The sequence below is a fragment of the Chiloscyllium punctatum genome, chromosome 22, assembly GCF_047496795.1.
Source record: "Chiloscyllium punctatum isolate Juve2018m chromosome 22, sChiPun1.3, whole genome shotgun sequence".
NCBI lineage: Eukaryota > Metazoa > Chordata > Chondrichthyes > Orectolobiformes > Hemiscylliidae > Chiloscyllium > Chiloscyllium punctatum.
The window spans coordinates 8,077,349-8,098,771 of record NC_092760.1 but is presented as its reverse complement, the minus strand read 5'-3'; the positions used below and the strand labels follow the sequence as shown (position 1 = coordinate 8,098,771).

General features: G+C 46.4%; 1 long non-coding RNA gene across 5 annotated transcripts in view; it reads left to right on the top strand.

The window, feature by feature from the left end:
- LOC140493399 (uncharacterized) overlaps positions 1-21,423 on the top strand; it is a 95,023-nt gene that overhangs the window by 19,799 nt on the left and 53,801 nt on the right. For 4 of the 5 annotated variants that reach the window (XR_011963668.1, XR_011963669.1, XR_011963667.1 and 1 more), the window contains exons 2-5: positions 6,997-7,125; positions 10,387-10,469; positions 13,942-14,028; positions 17,743-17,847. This is a non-coding gene — a long non-coding RNA (uncharacterized lncRNA). The remainder of the gene's footprint in view (positions 1-6,996; positions 7,126-10,386; positions 10,470-13,941; positions 14,029-17,742; positions 17,848-21,423) is intronic. The other variant, XR_011963670.1, reaches the window with a different exon arrangement.

Genomic DNA, 21,423 nt, shown 5'->3' with positions numbered 1-21,423 from the left:
AAACCCCAGTCTTGATGTGACTTTCCAAAATGTAAGATCTCGCTCTTGTCTGTATTAAACTCCATTTGCCATTTCTCAGCCCAATTCCCCAGCTGATCAAGGTCCTGTTGCAATTGCTGAGAACCTTCCTCACTTATTTTAGTGTAATCTGAAAACTTTCTAATCATGCCTTAAACATCCTCATCCAAATCATTGATATAGATGACAAACAGCAATGGGCCTAGCACTGACCAGCTGCGTGGCACAATGGCTCAGTGGTTAGCACTGCTGCCTCACAGCACCGCGGATCTGGGTTCAATTCCAACCTCACAGGATGCTCTGTGGGGGTTAGATCCTGTTAGGGTTAGATTTCCTACAGTATGGAAACAGGCCATTTGGCCCAACAAACCACACCGACCTGCTGAAGAGTAACCCACCCAGAGCCATTCTCCCTACCCAACATTTACCCTTAACGAATGTACCTAGCAATATGGGCAATTTAGCCTGGCCAATTCATCTGACCTTCGCATCTTTGGAATGGGGAGAAAACCGGAGCACCCAAAGGAAACCCACACAGACACAGGGAGAATGTGCAAACTCCACACAGTCACCCGAGGCTGGGGTCGAACCTGGGTACCTGGCGCTGTGAGGCAGCAGTGCCAACCGCTGAGCCACCATGCCACACCAACTGAGTTTGTACATTCTCCCCATGTCTGCGTGGGTTTCCTCTGGGTGCACCGGTTTCCTCCCACAATCCAAAGATCTGCAGGTCAAGTAAATTGGCAATGCTCAATTGCCGAGAATGTTCATGGATGTGTAAGTTGCGTTACTCAGGGGTAAATGTAGAGTAATAAAGTAGGGGAATGGGCTTGGGTGGAATAATCTTCAGAGGGCCAGTGGACTTGTTGGGCCGAAGGGCCTGTTTCCACAGAGGAAGGATTCTATGATTCTATGACCGCTGAGGCACACCATGAGTCACAGGCCTCCAGTCTGACTGTTACACTCTGCTTCCTACCATCAAGCCAATTGTGTACCCAGCTTGCCAACGCCCCCTGGATTCCATGCGATCTAATCTTCCAGAGCAAGGTACCATGTGGAACCTTATCAAAGGCCTTCCTGAAATCTGTAGAGTCTAGATGTACTGGCCTGCCCTCGTCAAACTTCCTGATCACTTCAATAAAGAACGCTGACTAATTTGTGAGGCATGGTCTCCCATGCACAAGGCTTTGCTGACTCCTCCCAATCAAATGTTGTATTTCCAAATGCATGTCTATCTAATCTCTCAGCATCTTCTCAAGTAACTTACTTACCACGGATGTTAGGTTTACTGATCTATAGTTCCCAGGTTTATCTTTGCAGCCATTCTTGAATAAGGGTGCAGCATATGCTGTCCTCCAGTCTTCCAGGACCTCACCCGTGGCTAAAGGTGAGGCAAAAAGATCAGCAGGGACTCCACAAGAACTTCCCTCACCTCTTGAGGTGCTGTTGGATATGTTTGGTCAGGTCCAGGAGATTTATACACCTTCATACATTCTAATGCATTCAACACATCCTCTCCTGTGATATGGACTGACACCAAGAGATCATCACTAACTTTCCCAAGTTCCCAGGCCTTCATGTCCTTCTCCAAGGTCAACACAGAGGGGAAATAACTCCTGCATTTCTGCACACACGTCCACTTTCGTCCTTGAAGTGTCCTATTTTTCTCTCGAGTTATTTTTTTTTTTCCTTGGGAGGGGGAGATTGTAGTGTTGGGTAGGGATCAGTCAGGGAGGGGGAGATTGTAGTGTTGGGTAGGGATCAGTCAGGGAGGGGGAGATTGTAGTGTTGGGTAGGGATCAGTCAGGGAGGGGGAGATTGCAGTGTTGGGTAGGGATCAGTCAGGGAGAGGGAGATTGCAGTGTTGGGTAGGGATCAGTCAGGGAGGGGGTGATTACAGTGTTGGGTAGGGATCAATCAGGGAGGGGGAGATTGCAGTGTTGGTTAGGGATCAGTCAGGGAGGGGGAGATTACAGTGTTGGCTGGGATCGGTCAGGGAGGGGTGATTGCAGTGTTGGGTAGGGATCAGTCAGGGAGGGGGAGATTGCAGTGTTGGGTAGGGATCAGTCAGGGAGGGGGAGATTGTAGTGTTGGGTAGGGATCAGTCAGGGAGGGGGTGATTACAGTGTTGGGTAGGGATCAGTCAGGGAGGGGGAGATTACAGTGTTGGGTAGGGATCAGTCAGGGAGGGGGAGATTACAGTGTTGGGTAGGGATCAGTCAGGGAGGGGGAGATTGCAGTGTTGGGTAGGGATCAGTCGTGGGGGAGATTGCAGTGTTGGTTAGGGATCAGTCAGGGAGGGGGAGATTGCAGTGTTGGGTAGGGATCAGTCAGGGAGGGGGTGATTGCAGTTTGTGTAGTGATCAGTCAGGGAGGGGGAGATTGCAGTGTTGGGTAGGGATCAGTCGTGGGGGAGATTGCAGTGTTGGTTAGGGATCAGTCAGGGAGGGGGAGATTGCAGTGTTGGAGAGGGATCAGTCAGGGAGGAGGTGATTGCAGTTTGTGTAGTGATCAGTCAGGGAGAGGGAGATTGCAGTGTTGTGTAGGGATCAGTCAGGGAGGGGGAGATTGCAGTGTTGGGTAGGGATCAGTCAGGGAGGGGGTGATTGCAGTGTTGGGTAGGGATCAGTCAGGGAGGGGGAGATTACAGTGTTGGGTAGGGATCAGTCAGGGAGGGGGAGATTACAGTGTTGGGTAGTGATCAGTCAGGGAGGGGGAGATTACAGTGTTGGGTAGGGATCAGTCAGGGAGGGGGTGATTACAGTGTTGGTTAGGGATCAGTCAGGGAGGGGGTGATTGCAGTGTTGGGTAAGGATCAGTCAGGGTGGGGGAGATTGCAGTGTTGGGGAGGGATCAGTCAGGGAGAGGGGTGATTGCAGTTTGTGTAGTGATCAGTCAGGGAGGGGGTGATTGCAGTGTTGGGTAGGGATCAGTCAGGGAGGGGGTGAGTGCAGTGTTGGGTAGGGATCAGTCAGGGAGGGGGTGAGTGCAGTGTTGGGTAGGGATCAGTCAGGGAGGGGGAGATTGCAGTGTTGGGTAGGGATCAGTCAGGGAGGGGGAGATTGTAGTGTTGGGTAGGGATCAGTCAGGGAGAGGGGTGATTGCAGTTTGTGTAGTGATCAGTCAGGGAGGGGGTGATTGCAGTGTTGGGTAGGGATCAGTCAGGGAGGGGGTGAGTGCAGTGTTGGGTAGGGATCAGTCAGGGAGGGGGTGAGTGCAGTGTTGGGTAGGGATCAGTCAGGGAGGGGGTGAGTGCAGTGTTGGGTAGGGATCAGTCAGGGAGGGGGAGATTGCAGTGTTGGGTAGGGATCAGTCAGGGAGGGGGAGATTGTAGTGTTGGGTAGGGATCAGTCAGGGAGGGGGAGATTGTAGTGTTGGGTAGGGATCAGTCAGGGAGGGGGAGATTGCAGTTTGTGTAGTGATCAGTCAGGGAGGGGGTGAGTGCAGTGTTGTGTAGGGATAGAGGGAAATCAGGAGGGCAAAAAGGGGACATGAGATTGCTTTGGCAAATAGATTTAAGGAGAATCCAAAATGTTTTTATAAATCCATAAAGGACAAAAGGGTCCCTGGGGAGAGAATAGGGCCCCTCAATGATCAAGACAGTCTGCACGTGGAGCTGCAGGAGATGGGGGAGAAACTGAACAAGTATTTCCTGTAGAGAAGGACATGGAAGATATCGAATAGAATGATGGTTTGAGAAGTAGCATTGGGAAATAGATGATGTCATCTTGCAAAATGTCCACATTACAGAGGAGGAGGTGCTGGATGTCTTGAAATGGTTAAAGGTGGATAAATCCCCAGGACCTTATCAGGTGTAATCTCGATCTCTGTGGGAAGCTAGAGAAGTGATTGCTGGGCCTCTTACTGAGATATTTGTATCATCGATATTCACAGGTGAGATGCCAGAAGACTGGAGGTTGGGCTAACATGGTGCCACTGTTTAGGAAGGCTGGTATGGACAAGCCAGGGAACTACAGACTGGTTCGCCTGTCATCAGTCGTGGGCACGTTGAGCGACGGATACATGAGGGACAGGAATTACATGTGTTTACAGAGGCAATGTCTAATTGGGGATAGTCAGCATTGCTTTGTACGTGGGAAATCATGGCTCAAGATATTGAGTTTTTTGAAGAAGTAACAAAAGGATTGATGAGGGCAGCGCGGTGGATGAGTGATATAGACTTCAGTAAGGTGTTCGAAATGTTTCCACATGGGAGATTGGAGAGCAAGGATAGATCTCACCGAATACAGGGAAAACCAGCCATTTGGATACAGAACTGGCACGAAGGTAGAAGACAGAGGGTGGTGTGGGGGGTATTTTTTTTCAGACTGGAGACCTGTGACCAGTGGAGTGCCACAAGGATCGGTGCTGTGCCCACTACTTTCCATTAATTATATAAATGATTTGAATGTGAACACAGCAGGTATAGTTAGTAAGTTTGCAGATGACACCAAAATTGGAGGGGTAGTGGACAGTGAAGAATGTTACTTCACATTACAACGGGATGGTGAACTGATGGGCCAATGGGCTGAGGGGTGGGAGATGGACCTTCATTTAGATAAATGGGAGGGGCTGCATTTTGGGAAAGCAACTCTTCGCAGGACTGATCCACTTAATGTTAATGTCCCAGGGAGTGTTTCTGAACAAAGAGACCTTGGAGTGCAGGTTCATTGTTCCTTGAAAGGAGAATTGTGGGTCGATAGGATAGTGAAGAAGGTGTTTGGTATGGTTGCGTTTACTGATCAGTGCATTGAGTAGAGGAGTTAGGAGGTCATGTTGTAGCTATACAGGACATTGGATAAGCCAGTTTTGGAATATTGCGTGCAATTCTAGTCTCCTCCCTATCGGAATGATGTTGTGTAAATTGAAATGGTTCAGAAAAGATTTGCACAAACGCTGACAGGATTGGAGGATTTGAGCTAAAGGGAGAGGTTAAATGGGCTGGGGATGTTTTCCCGAGAATGTCTGAGGCCGAGGGATAACCCATATGGAGGTTTCTAAAGCTATGAGAGGCATGGTTAGGTTTAACAGACAAGGTCTTTTCCCTGGGGTGGGGGAGTCCAGAACTGGAGGGCCTAGGTTCAGGATGAGAGGGGAAAGATATAAAAGGAACGTAAGGGACAACGTTTTGATGTGGAGGGTGTTGCGTGTATGGAATGACCTGCCAGATGAAGTGGTGGAGACTGATACAATTACTGCATTTAAAAGGCATCTGGATGGGTATACGAACTGGAAGGGTTGAGAGGGATTTGGGCCAAGTGCTGGCAAATGTGATGAGATTATGTTCGGATATGTGGGTGGTGTGGATGAGTTGGACACCGAAGGCCTTGTTTCTGTGCTGTCCATCTCTCTGACTGTAAATGTTTTGTACTGTCCATTTCCAGCCATACACTTCACGGTTTCCCCTGTTTACCTTGGTCAGTTCTCCTCTCAAACACATGTCAATGGCTTTGGTTGTGATTGTAGGGTGTGCTTTATGGTCACTTTAAAAATCCATCATCTCACTGAATTCCACGACACTACAATTTCCCAGAGGATATCTCAGTGTGACATTACTCCTTCCCACAGCATCATCACCCAACGGTCGATCTGAGATAGTCACCTCCCTGGCCGTTTCCACAATGTCTTATTCAAAGAAACACTGACACAAACATTCAAAGAGGAGTTCGGAGAACATCCCTTTTGCCGATGTGACTGTCCCAGATTATACAAAGACTGAAGTCTCCCAGAATTATCACAGTGCCTTTGTATTACACAGGAATACATTGGAATGTGGAACAGGGTTGAGCAATGAAATGCTGTTAGGCAGCCTCTAAACTGTTCACCTGCTTGTGTTGTTGACACGTGTTACCCAGAATCTCCATTCGGACTGATTCAGCTTCATCATCTGAGGCCAAATGCTTTCTCTGTTATGCCTTTGTTACCCATTACTGTCAGGGTTACCCATCCTGCACTCCCTGAGACCCCTCAAGGAGGTGTACAATAGAATATTCATGTTCCACCTTTTGTTCACCCTGTCACCACTAAATCTCATTTATCTCTGTGCCCCAGTCTATCCTCCTTATTGTAGAGACTTTATCCATTCCAAAAAAGAACATTACGATTGACTCTTTCCACAATTTCTTGTCACAGTCCAATTCACTGATGTACAGTTTCAGTTAAACTCTGTCTCTTCCTGTTCCTTTCTGCTTGTCTTCAGCTACATTGCCATTTCTGTTTGGATTTGGAAAGCTCCTTTCACCTGAACCCTGGCCCTGCATCCTCTCTGTCAGTTTAAAGTCCTTTCCATAAGCTTACCGACATGGTTGACCAGGACACTGCTCCCAGCAGTGTTATGTTTAATTCACTCATGGGATGTTGCTGTCTCTGGCAGGCCAGCATCGCATGCCCACCCTGAGCTGCCCTTGAGCTGAGTGCCTTGCTGGATCATTACAGAGATCAGTTTAGAGTCAACCCCATCGCTCTGGGTCTGGATCATATGTAGGCCAGACCCGCTGCCTATAACAGATTTCCATTCGGAAAGAATATTAGGCAGTTAGATGGGTTATACTGGACACCAGCATTAACATCTGGATGAACAGTCAGGTGAGAATAGCACGAGGCCATCACCTGTCCCACTCGTAGCTAACCTGTCACTGAGTACGGATCCCCGTGCACCATGAATCACAACCCTTTCATCATGACCATTGTGTGATCCTGATACCTTCCTGCACTCTGGTGATATCACTCAGTCTCTCTCCATGTGGTATCCCTCACTGTGTGGGTCTAATTGCTGCCTCTGTCAGTGTCTCTCACTCTTGCAGCTACTCCAGATCCTGACCCAACAGCATTCTCCATTCCAGAGGGACACAGCAGCACAGGCCAGGGATGGAGACAGGGATTTTCCAGATCTCTGTGGGACTCAGTGCCATTCTCCATGTGTAACCCTCACTGCATCAGTCTAATTTCCCATTCTGTCTGTTTCTCTGTCTCCTGTAGGTCATCTGGATGTTCCTGTCTCAGCCGAATTCCTAACTCTTGTCTCGTCCATAACCACATCAAAGACGGTTGGTCAGTCAGAGAGACATGAAGAGGGAGGTCTGGAGCCTTCAGTAAATCCTGCAGTCGGTAAGATCACTCACAGTGAACAGCACAGGGAGGGGTTAGTGACCTTCTGTATTCAGACCTGGAAGACAGGACATAGACACCGAACTGGGCAAGGTAAAGCAACATTCTAGGCTTCATTCACATCATCTTGTGAGGGACCTGCTTTCACCTCTGCTGTACTGGTCCTCACTGAGACTTCTCTCTCTGACTCTCTCTCTCACCCCCTCACTCTCATTCTTTCTTTCTCACCCTCTCTTTCTCTCTCACCCCCTCACTCACTCTCCACCCAAACTCTCTCTCTCACCCGACTTCTCTCTCCCTCGCATCCCTCTCTCTCTCATCCCTCTATCACTGGATTGCCCTCTATCTCTCCCTATCAGCTTTGCCTCCTCGATATCTATCTTTCTCTCTCTCTCTCTCGCTCGCGCTCTCTCTCTCGTCCCCTTCTCGTGCGCTCTCTTGCTCTCAGACTCTCCGTCTCATTTCCTTCCCCTCCCTCCCACTCATTTGCACCTCTCTCTCTCTCTTGCCCCCCCTCTTGCCCCCCTCGGTCTCGCGCTCTCGCTCGCCCCTCTCTCACTCACTCGCCCCTCTCTCTCACCCCCTCGCCCCTCTCTCTCACCCCTCCTCACTCTCAACCCATCTCTCTCTCACCCTCTCTCTCCCTTCCCCTCTTATGCTCTCTTCCCCCTCTCTCACTCACCCCTCTCTCCCCTTTTCTCACCCCCTTGCTCTCATTCCCCCTCTCAACATTTTGTATTTCTATTATCATGCTTATAATTTCACAAAAATACTATTGAGAACTTTAGACCTCAGGCCAGAGATGGAGATATTAGGTCATTGCCAAAGCATTGCCAAAAAGCAGGTTTTGAGGGATGTCTTAAAGGTGGAAAGCAGACCTGTGAGGTTTTGGCTGCAAATTTCAGACCATGCTGCTTCAGCAAGTGTAGAAACAGCCACACAGGTGAACTAATGAATTAACAAATGGTTGGGAGTCTCGAAGAAAATGGGTTGTCCAGGTCTCAAAGTGTGTGTGGTGCAGGGAGTTAGGGACTATGACAGCCAGGAATTAAATCAAGTGTGAGAATTTTAAATTGAGGGATATTGGCCAGGTGCTGGCAGGTGAGACTAGATTGGGTTGGGGTATCTGGTCGGCATGGACGGGTTGGACCGAAGGGTCTGTTTCCATGCTGTACATCTCTATGGCTGTACGCTGTTGATTCTAATTAGGAGCCTTTTGATGAATCAACAAGCAGTGATTTAGACTTTCTTGAGATTACAGGGAGGTTGAATATGGGAAGCTGGCCCTGAGTGTGTTTGGAAAATGAAGTCTGGAGATAACACACAACGGATGAGAGTTTCAGTATATGAGCTGAGACAAGGGTGGAATCAGCTAGAATTAGTGATCTTGGAGTGGGACTGGGCTGTCACCCTCACCTCGCCTCTGGGATTCAGCTGGTAGCCAGATTGTGAATCAGGGCGGTAACACAATCGGGAGCTGAGTGGTCCTGGTGGAACCTAAAATGAGTGTCACTCAGCTGGCTGTTGCTGAGCAGCTGCTGCTTGGTAGCCCTGTTGATGACATCTTCCATCACTTTACTGCTGATCGAGTGTGGACCGATAGAGGGAAATTGCCTGAGTTGGGTTGCCCTGTGTTTTTGTGTTGAACATCCCTGGGCAATGTTCCACATTGTTGGTCAATGCCAGTGCTGGAGTGGTACTTGGCTTGGTGGGTGGCAAGTTCTGGAGTACAAACCATCAGTATTATTGCCAGAATATTGGCAGGGCCCATAGCCTTTGCACTATTTAACCATTTCTTGATGTTATTCAAACTGAATTGAATTGGCTTAAAACTCACATCTGTGATGTTAGAAACCACTGGAGAAGGCTAAGATGGATCATCCCACTTTACACTTCTGGCTGAAGATTGCTGCAAATGCTGTCATCTTATCTGGTGAATGGGTGTGTGAGACCCCTCCATCAGTAAGGGTGGGGATATCTGTGATGCTTCCTCCAGTGAGTTGTTTAATTATCCATCACCGTTCACAACTGGGTGTGGCAGAACTGCAGAGCTCCGATCTGTTCCACTGGACGTAGGATCACTTAGCTTTACAGATTGTGCTGGAGTACAGTTCTGCTGCTGTTGATGTCCCACAGTGCCTCAGAGATACCCAGTTTGAGATCCTGCATCTCTTCAAAGTCTGTCCCAATTAGAACGGTGATAGTGTCACTCAACACAATGAAGGTTTTTCTCAACTTTAAGGCAAGACTTGTGTCTCCAAAAGGAATGTGTGATGGTCGCTCTTACCGATACTGTCATGGCCAGATGTATCTGCAGCTGGTCAATTCATAACAATGAGATCAAGTATGTTTTTCCCTCTTGTTGGTTCCCTCACCACCCGCTGCAGACTCAGTTGAGCAGCTATACCCTTTAGGACCTGACCAGCTCAGTCAGTAATTCTGTTGCAGAGCAAGTCTCGATCATGGACATTGAAATCCTGTACCCAGAGTACATTTGACATCATTTTATTGCCTCAGTGCTTCCTCCAAATGTTGTTCAACATGAAGGAGAACTGATCCATCAGCCAAGGGAGGATGGTATGTGGTAATCAGCAGGAGCCATGAAACCTACTGGTCTCCAGAGCCAATGCTGTGTACTCCCAGGACAAATCCTCCCTGTCTGTACACCACTGTGCCACCACCTCTGCCTGGTCTGTCCTGCCGGTGGGACAGGACATATCCAGAGATTTCAGGAGAAAGTGAAGACTGCAGATGCTGGAGATCAGAGTCGAGAGTGTGGTGCTGGAAAAGCACAGCAGGTCAGGCTGATGAAGGGCTTAGGCTTGAAACATCGATTCTCCTGCTCCTCGGATGCTGCCTGACCTGTTGTGCTTTTCCAGCACCACACTCTCGATATCTAGGGATGGTGATGGTGGTGTCTGGTCAATGTTTGTAAGGGATGATTCCGTGAGTATGACTATGTCAGGCTGTTCCTTGACTAGTCTGTGAGAGCTCTCCACATTTTGGCACCAAAAACCTTATGTTCGTGAGTAGGATGTTGCACCATCGAGAGGGCTGATTCTGTGGTTGTAATTTCTGGTGCCTTGTTAGTTGCCAACTGGTCCATCCAGTTTCATTCCGGTGTTGAGACTTTGCAGTGATTATTTCAGTGAGTAGCTGGCTGGGCCGCTGTCAGGTTGGCAGGATTTGTTTCGCCATTGACAATGGTTTCATGGAGATCAGCAGATTCCTAATACGTTCTTTTTTTTTTCTTGAATTCAGATTCCACCGTCTGCCAAGATGGGATTCGAACCAGGACTTCAGTCGTTTGTTTTAATATTCTGGATAAAACCGAAATACATCAGGTTTGATCACTCATTTTAAATATCACTAACCCTGGTTTTGTTTCTTTGTAAAACACTGTCCATCATCCTGTCTCCTCCATCCTCCCCTCCAACAACGAGTGAGGAGCACATGGAGTTTCTCTGTCACTAAGACTGAGATAATCCGATCTGCTGTTTCTCTCCCTCCCACTAGCCCACTGAGCCAAACTGCCTCACGTGGTGTTCCTGGTTTTTGTCCTAAACCTACATCTTTCTCCAGTGTCTTGTCAAGCCTTATCAGAGCTCACCTTGACCCTTTACCCTAATCTCACTAAACTCCCTTTCCAACTCTCTTTCCTCCGCTGCCGCCTCATCACTCCCCTTCGCCAATTCATAGATATTGTTCCTTGTTCTGTCTGTTGGTCTTTTCTGGTTATGTCCTTCTCTCCCATTCTGTGAAAAACTGATATTTGACCTCACTGTTGTTGGAAAATCCTGCTCCATCTCCATTCTCCCTTTCCTTTCTGAATTCCTTGCATTTGGTGTCCCTCAACGATCTATCTTTGGTCTCTCCTGTATCTCACGTACATAGTGCCGGGAGGTGATATCATCCAAAAACAGTGTTAGGTTTGACATGTACACTGACGATGCCCAGCTCTCCCTCCCCATCATCCCTCTCCATTACTCCACTGTTACTCAGTTATCAAACTGCTTATCACATTCCACTACTCAATTAGCTGCAATTTCCTCCAATGAAACATTGTCATGGTTAAACCCATTGCCTTACCTTTACCTTTCTGCTGAGCCCCTCCCTCCCACTGGGAACTCTGAGGCAGAACGACACTCTTCACAATATTGCTGTTCTATCTGACCCCAAGATGACCTTCTGATCAGACATCCACACAATCGCAACACCAGGAAATCCAATCTCTTCAACGTTGCTTCTCTCCACCTCACCCCAGCTCCATTGCTACTGAAAACCCGTACCTGCGTCTGTGTCGCCTTAACTTGAATCCAAAACAGAACCCTTGATTTAGTGACTCAGAATCTGGTTTCAGACCCCCCTCTCAGTATTTACCCTCAGACACATTCCCTCTGTATTTATCCTGCCAAACCCCTTAAGAATCCCATCTGTCTCACTGAGATCACCTCTCTTTCTCCAAAATCCAGTGAGTAGAGTCCCAACCTTTTCAGCCTTTATTTAAAAGATAATCCCTCCAAACCAGGGATCATCTCATTGAATCTTCCCTGAAATGCCTCCAATAAAGTGACACATTTCCTTATCTGAACGGACCAAAACTGCTCTCATTCCTGCAGATATGGTGGTCTCACCAGCACTTCCACACATTACTCTCAGGTAGAGACTCCAAACTCTAATACTGAAAAACTTTGAAACAAAACATTCAATTCCCCTTCCTGATTCCCTGGTGTAACTGTGTGGTAGCTTTCTGTGTTTCCTGAACAATTACCCCGGTCCCTTTGTGGTGCAGCTTTCTACAGTTTCCACCATTTAAATAGTACTTTGTTCTTTATTAACTCCTCCAAAATGAGCAACTTCCCATTTTCCCAAGTTACACCCCATCTGGCAACTTATTGCCCCCTTCTCCTGTGCATCTCTCTCTTTTTTCATAATCCTCTTAGACCTTTCCGGTTATGCCTTTTCTAGGAGATATCCCCCTTTCCCATTCTTCCAAACATTTACTGGGAACACTGGGCAGTGGGAAGGCAGTGGAAAGCAGGCAGAGTTGCTATCTTTCTAGGGATACGCTTTGGAGTGTTTGGGAGGATCTTCCTACCCATTGGTCAGGATGGAGACAACTTGCCCATCGTTAGGCATTAGCCTTTCACACCCATGTCTTATTGATGAGGCAGAGCGGCAGCACGGAATGAAAGAAAAGAAAGTAATTCTTGTTCCCCATATCTCACTGACGCTTGGATCATTTTCTCCAATGTGTCAAAGATTAGGGGGTTAGATAGGGTTGACAGTGAGAACCTTTTTCCACGTATGGAGTCAGCGATTACAAGGGGGCATAGCTTTAAATTAAGGGGGGGTAGATATAGGACTGATGTTAGGGGTAGGTTCTTCACTCAGCGAGTCGTAAGTTCATGGAATGCCCTGCTAGTAGCAGTAGTGGACTCTCCCTCTTTATGGGTATTTAAGCGGGCATTGGATAGGTATATGGAGGATAGTGGGTTAGTGTAGGTTAGGTGGGCTTTGATCGGTGCAACATCGAGGGCCGAAGGGCCTGTACTGCGCTGTATTCTTCTATGTTCTATGTTCTAACTGCTGTGTTCAGTCACATGAGCTCTCCAGTTGGAATCTCCTAGAAACCCACAGATGTCCCTCTGAGTTGACTGTTGATGCCCTCAAGGGTAATATGTACAGTAATCCTGGGCCACGAGGAGGGGATGGTGTGGGTTTCTAACTTGAACTGAGAGTGACAGATTTTATAAACTTGTATTACAGGATATTACAGGTGGACATTCAGATGGTAATCTCAGTAAATATTCTTCTAAACTCTGATTGAATTACTCAGTATATCAGGATCTGGATATTCACATTGTGTGTGTGAGTATTGTGTTCCAGATCAATCCCATTTGCTGCTTAAAAATTCTCCTTTGAATCATCGCATTCTCTCAAAAGGTTTCCCCAAACCTTCAGTGAGTCATGTAATCCTTTTATGATGACCTGATGTCTGTAAGGTTTATTATTCGAATGTGTAATTTTTGTATAAGGATTTCTCAGAGAGGGAGCAGAATATTCTTAAAGGGGAGAATAACCATTTTGAGGGGAGGCTATTGTTTATTGGTATCAATGACATGGGAATAGAAGAGTTCACATTGTTGGATCATTGGAATCTCTTGTGGGGTAGAATTGACCTCCATCAGAAGGATGGATTGTACTGGCACTGGAAGGGAACAGTTGCTAGTGCTATTCAGGAGGCATTAAACCAGTGAAGGAATGTGGGTAAACCCAGAGAGAGAGTGAGGGAAGAGCTCAGTCTGATGCTTGTACAGTTCAGATGTCAAACAGTCAAGGCAGACAAGGGCAAGGCACAGAATGAGCAGTTACACTGCATTTATTTCAATGCAGGAGGCCCGATAGGTCGGGCAGAGGAGCTCAGGGTATGGTTTTGAACATCGCACTGGGGTATTATAGCAATTACAGAGGCATAACTTAATGACGGATAGGGCCAGCAGCTTAATGTTCCAGTGTACAGATGCTATAGCAAAGATAGAAAGGGGGCAACAGAGCAGGGGGAGAGGCATTTTTGATTAGGGATAGCATTACAACTCGGCTTCAAGAGGGTATTCCTGGGAGTACATCCAGGCAGGTTATACAGGTGGAACTGAGAAATAAGAAAGGGATGATCTCCTTATTGGGATGGTAATGTTGACCCCCTTCCCCAATAGTTAGCAGGGAGTTGAGAAGCAAATTTATTAAGAGATCACTTATCTGTAAGAACAGTATAGTTGTGTACAAGACTTGACCTTCTTTGTTATTCATTCACAGGATGAGGGTGTCACTGGCTGGGCCCAAAGGGCAGTAAAGAGTCCACTACATTGCTGTGGGTCTGGAGTCACATGTAGGCCAGACCAGGTAAGGATGGCAGATTCCTTCCCTGAAGGATATTAGCGAATCTGATGGGGTTTTTCTTTGCAATAATCAACAATGGATTCATGGTCTTTAATAGATTCTTAATTCCAAATTTTTATTGAATTCACAGTCCACTGTCTGCCATGACGGGATCCAAACCCTGGGCCCCAGAACGTTATCAGGGTATCTGGATTATCCATCTAGTGATAATCTCACTCGGCCATTTGGCAGGGTGAGTGACTGAGGTATCCGTGGGGCAGCACATCAGCACCAAAGATCCCATGGTCTCTGCGGAAGATAGAAAGGGCTGGGGAGGGAGATATATCCCTGGTGGTGGGGTCTGACTGTAGGTAGCGGACATAGCAGAGGTTAATGGAGATTAGTGGGTGGCAGGTGAGGACCGGGGGATTATATTCTTATTGTGGTTGGAGGGGTGGGGGGAAGGCGGAGGTACAAGAAGTGGAGGATATGCGTTGGAGTGCATTGTTGATCAAGTGGGAGGGAAATGCGGTCTTTGAAAGAGGAAACCTTTCTAGGATGTCCTGGAGTGGAATTGCTTCTTCTGGGAGCAGATATGGCAGAGGCAGCGGAATTGGGAGTACAGGATCACGTTTTTACAGGAATATACTCGAGGGTAATCAGGAGAACAAAAAGGGGACTTGAAATATCTCTAGGAAATAGTTTAAGGAGAATCCAAAGAGATTCTACAAATATATTAAGGATAAAATAATAACCAGATAGAGAATAGGACCCCTTAAAGATCAACAAGGCCATTTATGAACAACAGGAGGTGGGAGAAATACTATGCTCTTCTATTCTGGAGAGTTTGGAGAAATAAATAGTGATAATTTGAAAAGTGTCTATATTACAGAGGAGGAAGTACTGAAAGTCTTAAACAGTAGCAAGGTGGATAAATCCCTGGGACCTGATCAGGTGTATCCCAGAAATTTGTGGAAAGCTAGGAAGGTGATGGCAGTGCCCCTCCCTGAGGTATTTATATCATTGTTTGTGACAGGTGAGGTGCTGGAAGATGGGTGCCATTATTTAAAAAAGGTGGTAAGGAAAGGCCAGGGAACAAGAGAACAGTCAACCTAACGTCAGTGGTAGGTAAGTTGTTGGAAGGGATTCTGAGGAACAGGATTTACATGTATTTGGAAAGACGAGGATTGATTAGGGATAGTCAACATGGCTTTGTGTGTGGGAAATTCTCTCTCTCGAACTTGATTGAGTTTTTTTGAAGATGTGACAAAGATGATTGATGAAGGCAGACTGTGGGCGTTGTCTTTATGGACACTGAACGATGTTCCACAGAGCAGACTGGTTAGCAAGGTTAGATAACATGAAATGTTGGGAGAACGAGTCATTTTGGTACAAAACTGGCTTGTAGGTAGGAGGCAGAGGGTGGTGATGGAGGCTTGCTTTGCGGACTGGAGGCCTGTGAGCAGCATTGTCCTGCTGGAATGGATATTGGGTCCTTAAATAAATGACTTGGATGTGAATATATGAGATATGGTCAGTGGGTATACAGGAGACACCAAAATTGGAGGTGTAGTGGACAATGAAGAAGGTTAGTTCAGAATGCAACAGGCTCTTGACCAGATGGGCCATTGGAGTGAGGAATGGCAGACTGGGTTCAATTTAGATAAATGTAAGCTGTTGGATTTTGGAAAGGCAAATCAGAGCAGGACTTGTACACTTAATGGTAAAGTCCTTGGGAATGTTGCTGAACATAGAGACTATGGAGTTCAGGTTCATTGTTCCTTGAAAGTAGAGTCGCAGGTAGGCAGACTAGTGAAGGTGGTGTTTGGTATGCTTATATTTATTGGTCAATGCATTGACTACAGAAGCTGGGACATCAAATTGTGGCTGGACAGGAATTATGTTTTAAGTTCGAAATTCCCTGTTCTGGAAAGGATGTTGTGAATCTTGAAAGAGTTCAGACAAGATTTACAAAGACTTTGCTAGGGTTGGAGGATGTGGGCTACAGGGAGAGGGTGAATAGGCTAGGGGTAATTTCCCTGGAGAGTCAAAGACTGAGAGGTGACTTCATGGAGATTTATAAAATCATAAGGGGCATGGATAAGGTGAACAGCCAGGGTCCTTTCCCCCAGTTATGTGGGTTCAAAACAAGATCACATGGACTAAAGTTGAGAGGGCAAGGATTTAAAATGGATCTAAGGGGCAAAGTTTTCAAGCTGTGTGTGGTGTATGTGTGGAATGAGCTGCCAGATGAAGTAGTGGAGGCTGATACAATTACAACATTTGAAAGGCATCCGATTGGGTACGTGAATAGGAGGAGTTTCCAATGATACGGACCAATAGCTGGCAAATGGGGCTCCGTTTATTGAGGATTCCTCATTGTCATGGACAAATTGGACCAAAGGTTTGTTTCTGTGCTGTACATCTCTATGACACTAATAAATGAAAATAAGATATGTTCCTCTTTTGTGGAGAGCCAGTAGAAGCACAGATAATTGTCCTTGGAGCTGAGAAGGTTAAGCAGTGATTTTGACCAGGTGCAAATTTGTTTCTAGGATATCTAATCTGCAGAGAGAGGGGAATTGTTAACAATGTCACAATTTTAGTAACTATTTTCAGGTAATTGGCAAATAATGTGAATATGTGAACATTATTTTATTCAGAAAGTTCTGAGTATCTGGAAAAGTCTGAATGGCAGCTGGACACAGACTCAGCAGTTATTCATAAACAGATTTGGAATTTTGCTTTTTAAGGGAAGATTTGGGGGCTATGGGCAAATGGGAAGGGAATTGGGACAGATTTGCAGCATCTCCAGAGGGAGAGGGTACATCCCAAATGGGCTGAATAGCCCCAGCCCCTGTGCTCTGTGATATTGCCCCATTGACTGTGAATGTTGAAGCTCATCCCAGGGCAGAGAGAGGGAGGATCCCACCACCCACCTCGCAATGGGCCTCGATGATTGATGTCAGCGCAGGCCAATAGGGGGCAGAGAGCAGTACTGGAGGACCAGGTTGTACCAGTTTGTCCTCCAAACAATCTGAGTGAATGAGGACATCCTCAAGGCTGGAACTAAAGAAAGGCACATATCACAGAGATCTGAGAAACTGGAGGACATGAGATAGGGAGCGTTCTGTGGCTGGTGAGGAATTATATAAATAAGGAAGAGTTGTGAGGCTAGATGAAGTGACAGTGATTGGGAGAGTTGAGGATGGAGGAATTTAGAGTTAGTGAGGATTAGACTCCTAATGTTATACAGCAAGGAAACAGGCCCTGTGGTCCACCCAGTCCATGCCGACCATAATTCCAAACTGAACTAATTGTACCTGCCTCTGATTGGTCCACATCCATCCAAATATTTCCTATTTACGTACTTATCTGAATGTCTTTTAAATATTGTAATTGTATTCACAGCTACCACTTCCTCTGGAAGTTCATTCCACGTGTGTAATTTTTTTTTTAAAAGCCCTAATGTCTTTCCCCTCAAATCTTTCTCATTTCTTCTCAAAATGAATGCACCCGAGTTTTGAATCCCCCTCTCTCCTGGCTATTCACCTTATCTACACTCTTTCTGATTTTGTAAACCTCTAATAAGGTCACCCCTCAACCTCGTGCACGCCAGTGAAAAAAATTCCCAGCCTATCCAGCCTCTCCTTAGAACACAATCCCTCCATTCATGGCAACATGCTGGTAAATCTCTTCTGAACCTGCTCCAATTTAATAACATCCTTCCTATAACAGCACAACCAGAAATGGACAGAGTATTCCAGAAGTGGCCTCCCCAACGTCCTGTACATCCTCAACATAACGTCCCAACTCCTGGACTCAAAGGTCTGAACGATGAAGGTAAGTGTGCTCAGCACCTTCTTAACCACCCTGTCCACATGGAACACACACTTCAAAGATCTGAAGCCCTCGGTCTCTTTGTTCCCATATCACTACTCAAGGCCCTACTTTTATTGAGTGTAAGTCCTGCCCTCGTTTGTTTTGTCAGGATGTTATATTTTTTATTTATTCCAATCCAAAAAATTTTTGAGTATAAAGGCAGTAGGAGTATAATTAAGAGGGAAATCAGGAGGCAAAAAAGGGGCATGAGATAGCTTTGGCGAATAGGGTTAAGGATAATCCAAAGGGCTTTTGTAAATACATGAGGAACAAAAGGCTAACTAGGGAGAAAATAGAGACCCTCAAAGATCAGCAAGGCAGCCATTGTGTGGAGCTGCAGGCGAAGGGCGAGATAGGAAACAAGTATTTTGCATTAGTGTTTACTGTGAAGAAGTACATGGGAGATATAGAATGTGGGGAAATAAATGGTGACATCTTGAAAAATGTCCATAGTACAGAGGAGGAGGAGGAGGTGCTCAATGAGTGGCTAAGGAGCTGGTGCAGGGGAAAAGGATTCACGTTTTTTGGATCATTGTGATCTCCTCTGGAGTAGAGTTGACCTGCATAAGAAGGATGGATTGTACCTGAATTGGAAGGTGTCTAACATCGAGGCAGGGAGACTTGCTGGTGATACTCGGGAGGCATTAAACCAGTGAGGGAGTGGGTGTAAACCCAAGAAGATAGTGAGAATAGAGGTATGTCTGAGGCTGGTACAGTTCAGAAGTCAAATAGTCAAGGCAGGCAAGGGCAAGGCACAGAATGAAGTCGGACTGAGCAGTTGCACTGCATTTACTTCAATAGAAGAAGCCTGACAGGGAAGGCAGATGAGCTCAGGGTGTGGTTTTGAACATGGCACTGGGATATTATAGCAATTACAGAGGCATCACTCAGGGATGGATAGGACTGGCAGCTTAATGTTCCAGGGTATAGATGCTATAGGAAAAATAGAAAGGGGGAGAAGGAAGGAGGGGGAGTGGCATTTTTGATTCGGGACAGCATTATGTTTTTGCTTAGGGAAGATATTCCTGGGAGTACGCCAGTGAAGTTATTTAGGTGGAACTGGGAAATAAGAAAGGGATGATCACCTTATTGGGATTTTCTGCAAGGATTTCGTCCGGGTGCTCTGGTTTCCTCCCACAGTCCAAAGATGTACAGGTTGGGTGGATTATCCAGGTTGAATTACCCACAGTGTTCAGGGATGTGTAGGTTGGGTGGATTGTCCAGGCTGAATTGCCCACAGTGTTCAGGGATGTGTAGGTTGGCTGGCCCTGGGAAATGCAATGTTACAGGGGGAGGTTAGGAGGCTCTCCAGGTCAGTATCAATGTGATGGGCTGAATGACCTGCTTCCACACTGTTGGGAGTCTCTAATAATTCTACTAGTTTTAAAATAGATACAGAAAACAATACACCAGATCTAAAAGTTAAGGTTCTGAATTGGACAAAGGCCAATTTTGATGGCACAAGGCAAGAACTTTCATCTGGCCCCTTAAGCCTGCTCTACCATTCAATAAGATCAGGGCTGATCTTTTCATGGCCTCAGCTCCACATTCCTGCTCTCTCCCCATAACCCTTAATTCTTTTCCTGTTCACAAATCTACATTTTGCCTTAAAGGCATTCAAGTTGAGAATGTCAAATGCTGCACTCGGCAGGGAATTCCACAGATTCACAACCCTTTAGCTGAAGAAGCTCCTCCTGAACTCCGTCCTAAATCTGCTCTCCCTTATTTTGAGGTAATGCTCTGTAGTTTGACCCGCCCCCAGTGGAAATAGCCTCCCTGCTTCTGTCTTATCTACTCCCTTCATAATTTTATTGTTTCCTCTCCAACCTCCCATTCTTCTAAATTACAATGATTATAGAACCAGTTTTCTCAATCTCTCCACATACACCAACCCTCAACTCCCAACTCAAACTAGTGAACCTCCTCTGTACTCCTTCCAGTGTTAGTACATCCTTCCTGAAGTAAGGAGACCAAACCAGTACACAGTACTCCAGGTGTGGCCTCCCCAACACCCTGTACAGCTGCAGCATAACCATCCCTCTAGCAATGAAGGACAATATTCCCTTCACTGCCATAATTACCTGCTGCACCTGCAAACCAACTTCCTGTGATTCATGCACAAGGACACCCAGCTCCCTCTGCACAGCAGCATGCTGCACGTTTTCACCATTTCATCATCAGTTAGCTGTTAGTCCAGCCAAAATGGATGACCTCACATATCCCAACATTGAACTCCATCTGCCAGATCCTTACCCACTCACTTAACCGATCTGTATCCCTGTGCAGACTGACAGTGGCCTCTGCAGACATTGCTCTACCTCATCTTTGTATCAAATATGAACTCTGACACCGTACACTTGGTCCTCAACTCCAAAACATTTGTGTAAATTGCAAACAGTTGTAGTGCCAACATTAATCCAAACACCCGTTTATTCCCATTCTTTATTTTTTGTTGGTTAACCAATCCAGTATCAATGATAATACATTACCCACAATGCCATGCATTTTTACCTTATTCAGCCGCCTTTTGTGTGGCAACTTGTTGAATACCTTCTGGAAATCCATGTACACCACATCCACCGAGTCCGCCTTGTCCAACGCACTCGTCGTATCCTCAAATAATTCCAGTAAATGCGTTAAACGTGACCTGCCTTTCATGAATCAATGCTGTGTCTGCTCAATGAGACAATTTCTACCCAGATATCTCACCACTACTTCCTTGAGAGATTCAAGCATTTTCCCCACTACAGAAGTTAAGCTAACGGGTCCTTTTTGAAAAATAGTGGCACCATATTTGCAGCTTCCAGTCTGTCAAAACCATCCCAGAATCCAACAAATGGTAGTGAATTATCACGAGGTCTATTTGTTATCTCTTTCCCCCCCCCCCCTCCCCTCACCCACCTCTTTTAGTCCCTGCGATGCATTCCATCAGAGCCTGGATACCCATCTACCTTCAGGCTGTTATCTTTCCCAACATTACCTCTTTACTGAGAATGATTGTTTCTCTGTCCTCATCTGCCATTGCCTCCATAGGCCTGCGACAATGAGAGTACACAGACAGTATGTTCCTGTTAAGGCCAAGGCTGGTAGGTGTAAAGAATGCTGCCTGACGAAAGATATTGTGGGCCTGGTCAAGAAAATGAAGGAGGCATATGGCAGGTACAGAGAGCTATATTTGTGTGAATCCCTAGAGGAGTATAGGGGCAGTAGGAGTATACTCGAGGTAAACCAGGAGGGCAAAAAGGGGACATGAGATAGCTTCAGGAAATAGGTTTAAGGAGAATCCAGAGTGATTGTACAAATACACTAAGGACAAACGAGTAACCAGGCAGAGAATAGGTACCCACAAAAATCATCAAGGTTGTCTGTGGAACCGCAGGAGGTGAGAGCGATTCTGTATGAGCGGAGAGGTTTTACAAACAAAATGTGCACGTCGGAAAACACAAATTTGAACGTCCCAGTCTCGTGTTTTCAGTAAACGGGGAATTGCCTCAGTGTGGCAGCAGGCATGAGTGTGTGCCGCCATCTTTATTCGGG